This window comes from Dendrobium catenatum, unplaced genomic scaffold (genome assembly GCF_001605985.2).
Source record: "Dendrobium catenatum unplaced genomic scaffold, ASM160598v2 fragScaff_scaffold_1557, whole genome shotgun sequence".
NCBI classification, from domain to species: Eukaryota; Viridiplantae; Streptophyta; class Magnoliopsida; order Asparagales; family Orchidaceae; genus Dendrobium; species Dendrobium catenatum.
This window is the reverse complement of record NW_021320019.1, coordinates 5139378-5151768: the sequence shown is the minus strand read 5'-3', so window position 1 is coordinate 5151768 and position 12391 is coordinate 5139378.

The following is a 12391-nucleotide window of genomic DNA, read 5'->3' as shown; positions in this document are numbered from 1 at the left end:
TTATCTCATCTTCTCTAACTCCTTGGTGACAGTAGCCACCAGTTGGCTGATGATCTCCTCAATTCCACTATCACCGAACTATGTTGAGCTGGATGTGTTTGCCTCATATGCATATACTTAGGAGACTAATCCATACACCCTTCCCTATTGCATCCCTCCTATATCTTGTGACCATATGTGGTGCTCGGAATACTAAGTCAATCCTGAAAATGATCCCTCATCAACAGAAAATTGAATCTTCTGAATTCGAATAAATCATCCTATGAGAGATGAAGTCAATGGAAAACCATTTAAACTTGCGTATTATTCATGAACACTATTGAATATTTGATACTCACATGAGCCTTCTTTGCTTTCTGATCAACCAAAAGACGATCAACTTGTCATGGATATGTTCGTGTATGCAGCTCTAATAGTGTAGGCACTTGACCATGTACCTCTTTCTATGATAAAATATAGTTAAAATAATAAATATATATGTATAATAAGAGGAATCACTTACCAATCATTGTCTATGCTCCTAGTTATTAATTATTATTTTTTATTAATGTTATATGTAGTTAATATATGTTTAGTTGCTGTTCAACAACACATTAAGTATTGAAGTGATTTGCTGGTTTGCTTGTATTTGGCAGTTATTTGGTCGTTAGTAGTTATTACAGTTTATGATTAACAAACCTTTAACCCATTATGTATTGAAGTCATACTTCTTTATAGTGTAGGATGGTTGGCTTTGGCATTTGGTGAAGAATTTAATGAGTTAAAGTCTCAATGTGTTATGTGTATTTTTTTGAAAAAGAAATTTAACAAATAGGATAGAATTAGCATTGTGAAGTTGTAATATATTCTAATTTTTTTGTTAGATGGAGGATTCCAATACCATTCATGGGAATTCTTCTTTTGATGAAAATGAAGAAGCCTGGACTTGTGAAATACCTGTAGAGCCCTCTAACGAGCAATGTAATGAGGCGACAATTACTAAGAAATGGCGAAGAATTACCTCAGTTGTTTGGGGCCATTATGAGATGTTACCTAATACGAAAGATGAAAAACAAAAATGTAAATGTAAGAAATGTGACGGTACTTATCTGTGTGATAGAAAAAATGGAACCGATAATCTTAGACGCCACATCGAAAATTGTAAGAAAAGAAATATGCATGATATAGGACAGTTGATCTTACAAAGCAACACTGAATCTTTAATGTCTATGTCTGATAACAAGTTTGATCATGCTGAATTTCATGACTTGTTTAATGCTTCTATCATTATGCATGATTTTCCCTTTCAATGTTTGGAATGGGTTGGAGTTTGAGCACTTTTGTTATATCTTCGCCGTGACTTGCAATTAATTTATAGAAACACTGCTAGAAATAATTGCAAAAAATTATTCATTAAAGAGAAGTGTAATTTAATGGAACAGTTATCTAAAGTCACTAGCAGGGTTTGCTTAACATCCGACCTTTGGTTATCTATAAATACTGATGGTTTTATTTTTTTAACTGCTCATTATAATGATAATGATTGGCATTTGCAAAAGAAAATTATTACTTTTGCATTCATGCCACCTCCCCATGATGGAATTGCATTGTTTGAGAAGATACAGTTGCTTTTGGTTGAATGGAAAATAAAAAACAAGCTATACAGTTTTACTTTGGATAATGCTTATGCAAATAATAGTTCAGTTGATTATCTAAGAAATCATTTGAATTTGCGTGGTGGCTTGCTATGCGAGGGTGTTTTATTTCATATACGTTGCACAGCACATATCATTAATCTTGTAGTTCAAGAAGGTTTGAAAGACATTGATAGTGTAGTTGAGAAAATAAGAGAGAGCATTAAGTATGTTAAGGGATCTCATGCTAGAAAACAAAAATTTCTTGATTGTGCTTCACAAAATTGTTTGGATGGGAAACAAGGTTTACGTCTGGATGTCCCAACCCGATGGAATTCCACCTTCTTAATGCTTGACAGTGCAATTTATTTTAAACGTGCTTTTCAACATTTAGAATTGGTTGATTCTAATTTCAAGAATTGTCCAACATCTATTGAATGGGAAAAAGTTGAAGAGATTTGCAAGTTTTTTGAACATTTCTATGAAATTACTTGTCTCATTTCTAGGTCTAAATATCCTACATCAAATTTATACTTCCCTTGTATTTCAACAGCTTATGCAGAACTTAAAAATGTTATGTTAAGTGGCCATCATTCCTTAAAGAAAATGGAAACTGGAATGATTGTAAAATTTGAAAAAATACTGGTCAGAATTCAGTGATATTTTGGCAATAACAGTGATTCTAGATCTGAGATACAAAATAACATTTGTTGAGTGATGTTATCAAAAATTGTATGGTGGCAACTGCCTCTCCAAATTTAGGAAGCTGAAACTTAAGTTAATTTCATTGATTTCTAACTACCGTTTAAGAAGGAATTTTTTAGTAGGAGAAAGTTGAAGAATAGATGAGGTTGCACAAGGGTGTCCTACAAAGATTAAGACTAAATTTATACAGATTTTGTGTTGATCTCTGTACATTTACCACTTCATTTATTTTTCATTTTTTGTTTCTGATACCCATAAAAAATACAAGATTTTGCTTCATTTCAGAAGGATGCCTATACACCTAGAAAATCTGAATTAAACCTAAGCTTGATAGCAGTGTTGATTTAGACATTTTAAAGTTTTGGCAAGGGAACCAATATGGATTTTCTAGTGTTTCAGCTATGGCTCGTGATGTACTATGCATTCCAATAACAACAGTAGCATCTAAAAGTGCATTCAGCAATAATGGTAGAATTTTAGATCAATACCAAAGTGCATTAAAACATGATACTGTTGAGGCACTAATTTGTGCTAAAGACTGGTTATACATAGAGCATGGTGATTATTCTTTCATCTTACAGTTATTTTTTTGTTTAAGATCTCATTATGTTAATTTATTTTTTAATGCATGCATTATTGCAGCAGCAAAGTCCCCGAACTTGAAGCAGTAACTGATGATATCCTAAATTTAGATGTGAACATAAATGATGAAGCTGTTGGTGACAGCTCAATTGTTGGTGAATCATGAATAGAGTCATAGAGAGATTGCCTATTTTTACATTTATGATGACTTTTGTGAGTTTGTTTGATGTCTAATTTTTCTTTAAGTTGATGTTATGCACTATTTTTATTGATGTCTTGCAATCTTGGGATGATTTTTTAGTCTAGGATGATATTGTTTTTGTGAATTTCTCTGGCTTGGTTGCTGGGTTACTGGTTCATGGAGCATGTTAATTCCATGTTTTAGATCTCTGGCTTGGTTGCTGGGTTGCCATGTTAATTCCTTGTTAATTTGGTTGTTATGGTGAATTTTTCTGGGAAGATGTGTTGGTTTCCTAGGATGATTTTGGTAAAATGGTTGGTTGGGTTGTTGAGGGTTTGCTGTGTTATTGCTAGTTTGCTGGGTTGTGCTGATTTGCTAGGTTGGTGATGTTGTTGATGGTTGTTGATGTGTTGTTGATGGTTATTGATGTGTTGTTGATGGTTGGTTGTGTTGTGAGGGTTTGTTGGGAAGATGTGTTGTTTCTGGGTTGTTGATGGTTGGCTGTGTTGTGGAGGTTTGCTGGAAAGATGTGTTGTTTCTGTGTTGTTGATGGTTGGCTGTATTGTTGCTGGTTTGTTGGGTTGTGCACTTGTGCGGCTGATTATTATTCAACTGCAATGTTGTGGATTCATTTTTGAATCCTTTGTTGCATGGGTTGGTTTCATGTTACTTGCGGTATCCATTCAAATGCTGGGTTGGTTCCGAAAGCATGAAAGTTGAGTAGCGATGATGAGTATCCTTCTAAACTTATTGTGAAGTCAATTAGGGGAAAAAAGTTATTGCAACCAGATGGAATTTGCTTTATCCTCTAATCAAACAGATACTAAGTATTAAATACAAATTGCCGCCTTGGATGGCAATACAGCAAGGCCGCAACCGTAAAAAATTATATTGTTGACTCACATTTCATTAAATGATGAATTATTTGGAGGGTTAATCTGAGCTAAGAACTCAAGCTTTCAACTAATTCATAGATTTAAAATTATATCTATTTAATTCTTTATATTTTTTGCAGTTAGCGTATATCTCCATGAGGGCAGGCACAAGAATCCCGGTCTTCAAAGTTCTGAGTTCTTCAAATAGTCAAAATTATGTGTAAATTGTAATTAGAAATTTCTGTTTTGTATAAATTGTGTAAATTGTTAGTTAGCAAATTGCTGGGCTTGATTCCTATTTGTGTAATTTATTTGTTAGTTTATATTTTGTATAATTTGTAAATTGTGAAAATTGTAATTAGCAAATTGATGGGTTTGATTCCTAAATAAAATTTTTCTTTTTTCAAATTTTTGTTTAATATTTTCTGTAACTGTAATGTCTCGGGTCAGCGGGTCATTCCGGGTTGACCCGAACTCGACTCGGGTCAGGTTCGGGTCCTGGATTTTGACCCGTTTCCCTTACCAGGTCGGGTTCGGGTTAACCCGTTTAGCTTCGAGTCATGTCGATTTCGACCCGAACCCGGCCCGTGACCCGGTTTTGACACCCCTAATCAGTTATTTAGTTTTTCAACATTCAAAATCCAAGCAATTTAAAAGTAATAATTAATAGTGCTAAATATAATAGTTAATGATAATATTTCAGGAGACTGGAAACACTGTTAAAATAAACATAAGAAACTAATTATTTTACAATCACAATTCAACTACTAAAATAAATAATCACATACCAACAATTTTACAATTAATACAACACTACTAAAGTAAACATAGTTCCTATACATTAAAAAAGTAAAATACATCAAAATTTTAAGAAGACAATCTAAGCAGAATCAACATCCTCACTCTCCTTCTCTGTCGATGTAAGAGTATGCTGATTTCAATTAATCTGGTCTCTCAATCTCTGAAGCTCATCCTGCATCTACATGTGCATGTTCAATTATGATTTTCAGAAATGTTCTAGCTCTACTGTTATATTAGCTACCTATTGGCTATACAAACTCGCCTGATTGTTTGTAGAGTAGTTGGAGAAAAAAAAGGACTATCCCTCATATGTGTAAGCATGTGAGCCTAATCCATAGACTCATCCCTTATGCATTCTACCTACCACCATTGACCAAGTACGATAATCAGAAATATCCGTGGAATAACAAAAGATCCCTTACCAACTACACTCTAGCTCTCTCGAATCCTTTTATATATGCTCATCCTATAAAATATAACATAACAATAAACATGATATAATCATCACTTAAAATATTTTTCAAAGTATTATACCTTTATATACTTATATAGGCTCTCCTTCTTCGCTCGTCACCCGCCGTTGGTTATCCTGGCACTTGTAGGTGTGATTTTGCAACTCAACAATAATGAGTTATATACCAAACATCTCCTTCTATAATATACTTAAATCAGCAAGCATAATTAAATAAATTATTAAAATTTGTTAAAATTCTTACTAATGTTGTATGTACTCAGAGTGTGGAACTGATCCCTTAATATGGAGGGAGCTACCTAGGCCTCTGACATTAAAAGCTCGTTTGTATTTGTTATGCTTCACCCTCTCTGTATAATACATGTTGTCCCTAGCACTATTGAGCTTAGCCCATACACTTTCTCCAATCTAGAGCGGTCAACTGATATACGAGTTGCTCTGTGTTCCTCAAAATTCATTTTTCGGTAACTAGTAGAAATCTCATTGTATATAATAAATTAGAACAAAGATTATTCTTCTTTAGCTTAATAAAAGATGGACAGATGTTACTAATACTATAACTTACTAACCTCGAATTCCCTAAATCACATGTAGCATACTTTCTTCTAGATTTTCTTCCAAGAAAGATATGGAGCATCAAACCTGCTCTATATGATATCCCATATCTTGTGTGTGGGCTACTTTGACAGATAAAACCTATATAAAATATGCATAACATATTTGTTAAATATTTGTATAATATAAAGTATGCATTACATATTTGTCACACTTGGGCTGAATTAACATGTGCCCATCAGTGGTCGGTGTTGCTGCAGTCTGCGTGGAAGGTTTAGCTACAGTTTGAGTGGAAGGTTCAGATGTAGAAGGTCAAGCTATAGAGGGCTGAGGGGGTGGTGGGTAAGGTCTGGTGACAGAAAGAGGGGTCTAGGGAGTAAAACTGAGAACTCCCTGCAAGTGGTGTAGCAAAGGGGGGCTAGGCTAGGTATGGGTGGCAAGCTGTGAAGAAAAGGTCCCCTCAGTACCTCCACCCCTATTGAATCATTCACTAATTTTCTTTTAGGGTCTGAATATGTTTGTGATCAACCGCCTTGGGGCTCATCACCACCAGAAGCCATCTGCAAAAAAAGAAAGAAAAAAAGTAGTATAGTTTTAAAAATGCTAGAAATAAGTAGTAACTACTGCTATGTTGTAAAAATAATGTGTTAACTACTACTATGTTGAAAGAAAAAAAAGGTAACTACTGTGATCTAAGGAGAGTAACATGTTGTAAGAAAATACATGCATAAATAAAGGATTATAAGCAAAAAATATTCATTTACCTCCTAACTGTTAATCACTAGATGATTCAGTTCCATCTGATGAGATTGCATCCTCACTACTAACATCATATTCAATATTTTCTTCAATGTCTAAGTTTATTTTCTCTAAGTTCAATTCAATCTCATTAGCTACAATTTGATCATCTCTATTATTAGCAATCCTTTAACTTTTGACATACACTCTTCTTGACGTGATGTCGGTATTGATGTATTATTCTCAATGACCCCCTAGGTTTAGTCTTAATAATAACAAGCCAATCTCGTTTACTCGCAGTCTACCCAGATATATTTAGTAAAGAATACTTGGGTAACCTAGCTAGTAATGAAAAATGGGTCGTACTTTCCATATATTATACATCACTTTACTTCTATAATAATATAAAGTGTACGCACCTTATTCCTCTATTTTATATTAGATCAAATCAATAACAATTAAAAAGATACAAAGTTGTTCCCTTCATTAGGATATTCCAATCGTAGTACTTCATGTAAAACCCCATAATACTCACAATCATCACTCGTATGATTATTCTTTTTTACATAAACACCATATTTTTTTTATTTTTTAACCTTCAAACCAAACTTTGGTTTGAAATATAAAACCATTGATAATAAAAATTAGCCAAAATTTTACTCCTCTCATAGATCCCCAAGCAAGATTTATTAGTCTTTGATCTTGTAAATCTCTGACTTCATTATGGACCTGATGGGTGCAAGAAGTGTAGCTATATTATTATCATTTTCACTAAGTTAATTGAATATGATATATAAGGTTGAAATGATTTTCCGAAATACATATCAATTTTTTAAACCAATTTAGAAATTTTGATTCAACTCTCTTCTCTAATAATGATGATACAGTCAGACCATTAACAAAATTCAACAAAATTTTTAAATTTAGGGTCTTTATTTCTGAGTCTAGAAAATGTATGGAATCTTAACTCAAACATACTCAAGATATGGCTCAACTTCAGTACAATTAAGTAATGTGTATAATGTGGCAAATCTCATATCTTTATAAGTCAAAGAACACACAGTGTAAGTGCCAACTACTTGCAACATCTATTGAATGCTAATATATTACTGGTAGACTGAGATATATCTGGATTGCCCAAATTTTAAGGTATAATATTCCTTGTTGATTGCAACTCTAGGTTCAAAGTAGTATGAGAAAAATTGAGTAGTCTCATACATCAAGTATATTTGACATGTTGATCCTTCACGTCATGCTTTATTTTTTTTGCAATTTTCTTAAGTTTATTTAAATACTTGAATAATGTATGGTTATGAAATAATAAATTTCTAATAATATGAGATATGTTATACTTGCGTAAAATTACCTTTTAAAAGGATACATCCATCGATATTGAATATATCGGCCAACTCTAGTCTCATATGATAAATGAACAAGCAAATGCTCTGTGGAGTGAAAAAATCTTAGAAGAAATATCTTCTCAAGCTTGTACAGATGAAAGGAATATTATTCTCAATATGGGTTAAAATTTCTTCATTCAGTCTTAATGTGCATAAGTCCTTAAAGAAGATACTCAATTTGGTCAAGGGATTTAAAATTGAATATGGAAAAAAAATTAAAAGTAGTGGGCAATAAATATTCCATGAATATGTAACAGTCATGACTTTTCAATCCAAACAATCTCTCCAATCTCATGTTAACACATCTACTATAGTTGGAAGCATACCCATCAGATAATTTTAGGCTCTGCACCCATTGATAAATTGCCGACTTTGCTCTAAAGTGAAGGTGAATAGGGCTTTTAGCTTTAGAAGTTTATTATTTTCATCTTTCTTCAACTCAAGTTTATTCCTCCTACAAATAAACTTCAATTTCATCCTAACTTTTACATTATATTTATATTTTATCTTGATATCCATCATTATATTGAACACATCATCAAAAATATTCTTCACTATATGAATCACATCTAAATTATGTCTGATCGAGGTTGTTCTATAATATGATAAAGACTAGAAAATGCTCTTCTTTTTTTAATCATTAGCAACTCCATACATAAGCACTTTGTAAATAGATAATATTTAATAATTAATTATCATAGATATAAAATTTACTCTTTTAAGTATTTCCTCACTAGTTAATCTTAGTGGAGGCTTTATCATCTCCATTTTCTTTTTAGTGAAAGCATCCCAATTTTACATAAATAGATGGTTTACATGTAATAACATGCCGTGACAGTCAAATCAAGTGTTCTTACCCCCATGCTTCAAAGTGAATGATTTAGTATTTTTCATGTAATATAGGCAAGCTAGCAATGCTCCAACCAGAAAACATATCATATGCTGGGAAATCACCAACTGTCCAAAGTAATGCTGCCCTCAATATAAAATTTTGTTTAGTATTAGATAGATGTGCCAGAACACCTACTTGTAACATGTGTTCATTATGTCATCTCATATATGCAGCAGAGCTCATAGATGCATACAAATGTTATAATTTGGGAATGATGAGTAAGTAAAATAATCGAATGGCTAGCACATCCTTTTATTTTTGCCAAAATTTTATTTAAAACTTAGCGTGTTAAAATGATGACATGCAATCTCTAAGAAATAATCCTTGTTGTATAACATGCATTTATTAATACAGCAATCTATTTTTATAATTGGCAAACCAAGTTAGGAAATGAATTTTTTAGCTAGGTATAATTCTGTTGGAATTACATTATCTATCGAGTTTGTCTCCTTAAGTAGGCCAATGAATTGATTAAAGTTTTCTTTGGGTATATTGTATCTTATCTTTATGGATAATATCTTCACATCAACATATAACTTTGAGTGAGTAGTGCACCCATTCTAAAGTGGTTGTTACACAGTGTACAATAAATTATAGAAGTTTTATGCCTCCTTATTCGGGGACTATTCTATATATTATTGAAATTGTGGCCCAATTTCATCACAAACCAAGTCCACAAATGTCCTTATTCTATCTTCCTCAACTATATTGGAACTTTTAGGCAGGCCATATTGAGTGTCAAAATGAGGCTCGTACTCACTATGTGAAGTCCAATACCAATATTATTGCATGAATCCTCTACGATATAGATCAATAATAATCTCATTTGGTGCGAGGTGGTATATGCGAGGTGGTATAAATTTTTATTTTTAGAATATATACAATGAAACCTTCCCTTTGATATAAAGGAAGCTAATTGATAGCCTTCTTGGATGAAAAAATTCATTTCGTTCAAAAATTTATTTGTTAACATCTTACGTCCAGACAACAGTAGGTATACATCTAACTTTTATGCTTTTGAATATCCAAAACACACTTGGGCTATAAATTTCTACAACCAAATAATGAGATTTGTATCAATTTAATGTTTTTTTATGTATAACTATCATCTTAAGAAAATGTGAAATAACATCTTATATAATCAAGATATACAATAATGATATACGATTAAACTATCTAAGGCGACTCTCTCTAATATTATCTTTCACTTGAGCTACTCCAAACTTTTCATGTATATGCTCATTTTGTATCCTGTCTCTAAGAGTAAAGCCACTCATCCCCCTGAACATCATAATCTCTGCAACACTTAACTTAATATTATGCTTCTCTTTTAATTATCAACATTCTCAAACATAAAGCATTACAGGTCTCACCACAATCTTATAGAAATTTTCCATAAGTTTGAGGGATGTGTTTCTATTGCACAACAAGCCCGATGTATTCCTCCAATTCAACCATGCAATAATTATATGTGACCAAACTATCTAAGATGACTCTCTCTAATATTACTTACACTGAAGCTACTCCAACCTTTTCCCATATATGCTCATTTTGTATCCCGCTCTAAGAGTAACTTATCCACATGAGCATCCTCATCTCTACAACACTTATCTTAATATTATGCTTCTCTATAATGGACAACATTTTGCACCATAAAGCATTACAACTTTCACCACCATCTTGTGAAATTTTACCTTAAGTTTGAGGGAGACTTTTCTATCACATAACAAGTCTGATGAATTCCTCCACTTTAACCATCCAACTTGAATTCTACCAATAATTCCCCCATCTATTTCAACATCACTCTAAATAATAGACTCAAGATATCTAAAAAGTGTACTCTTATTAATGACTTAATTACCCAAATTCATAACCCTCAACTAATTTTGTTACTATTAAAATTACATAATGTATATTAATTTTTAGATCTACTCAAATGAAAACCTTTAGACTCTATAAGGTTGAACCCCATAATAAAATTTTACTTTCAACTCCTGCTCTAGTCTTATTAACAAGAATAATATCATCAGCTAAAAGCATACAGATGGATTTACAGGATTTGGACAAAAAAATGCATAAAAGGAAGAAAGATGGATACCTTTGCAATGACCAGGCTCCTATCGGAAGGCAAAGGAGGTTTGACTTTGGATGCGATAGAAGAAAGGATAGAAGGTGTGAAACTGAAGAATGGTGAGGTGTGACCTCGGATGCAACCTCGAATGCGACCAAGAAGAATGACAAGAAGATTTGACTTTGGATGCAATAAGAAGGAACATCATCTAAGGAGGAGAAGAAGTAATTTATTGACTCATTCAAAATGCCATAAATAGAAACAAACAACCAAAGAAGAAAAGAGGACAAGTAGCGACAGAGGAAAAGTTAAAGAGTGAGGTGAAGAATGAAAGGACAGAGGTGCGAAGTCGAATGAATGAGCAAATGAAACAGATGCACATGATTAGATAGAATAGTTGGCATTGAATTTACGGTTGCTTTACAATGGAAATTGTAGCCATAAATTTGCAGCAAATTTTCTACAGTAAATTCCATCTAAAATTTTTAGTGAAATTTCTATAACAAATCTGGCAATAATTTTGACAAACAACATTCCGCTATAAAGTCCACTGCAAATCCACCACAGATGACTATTTATTACTTTTGAAAGATGCAAATCAATTAAAATTATAATTTCTTTGTGAAATTTTGATTTTTAGAATTTCAGGTTTAAAGTCAAACACGTCATTATGAGCGATATATCATTAATTTCATATTTAAAGTTATCATTTTATTTAAATATTAGGATTATATTCCTAAAATTGGGGCCTTATGAATTTGGGTCCACCTCGGATTCTAAGTTAAAGTTGAGCACTAAACCATAGTGGCGCGAACCTAACTACTGACATGCAAATCTAGACTTATGTCTGTGGACCTCCGAAAAGAGCACCGCGCGAACGGGTCGATTGGAAGGGCAGATTAGATCGTGCATACGACTAACCATTGAGGATAGAGGCTGACGCCAACACACCTCGATGGATAGTAATATACATAACCTAGTCACGGGTTTCCCCCATCCGAAAAAAAAAAATTGAATGGGGTTTAGTAGATTAGGGGGCCAAGTTTCCCACGGGCGCTAGCCCCCGTGGTTAATTACATCTCAGGCCGGAGCCTGAGAAAACTCTCGATTAAGGATCATACATTATCCTCTCCTAAAGTGGGATCGGCACGAAGGGGTAGACTAGGAAATCCTACTCAAAGGGAAGAAAGGTTCGAAGAGGCTGAATCAACATGCGTGGCTCAAACTAGTATTCGGAGGCTCTATGGTACTAAACAGAAATTGGAGAAAATCAAAGTCAGGCATTCGATCACATGCATGAGAGAAGGATGGAGGTGGCGTCATCCTGTGACACAGATAAGTAGAATTTAGGATCCCTGAAAAGAAGGGACCTACCTGCTATTTAAGCCATACTACGAGACCGAATGTAGTTGCCTAGAATCATAAATCTAGTTTGGAATTAGTGTTCGACACACACTAAGACCAGTGTCCTAGCTAATGCTATGCAAAACTTGGACTTACCCCGGC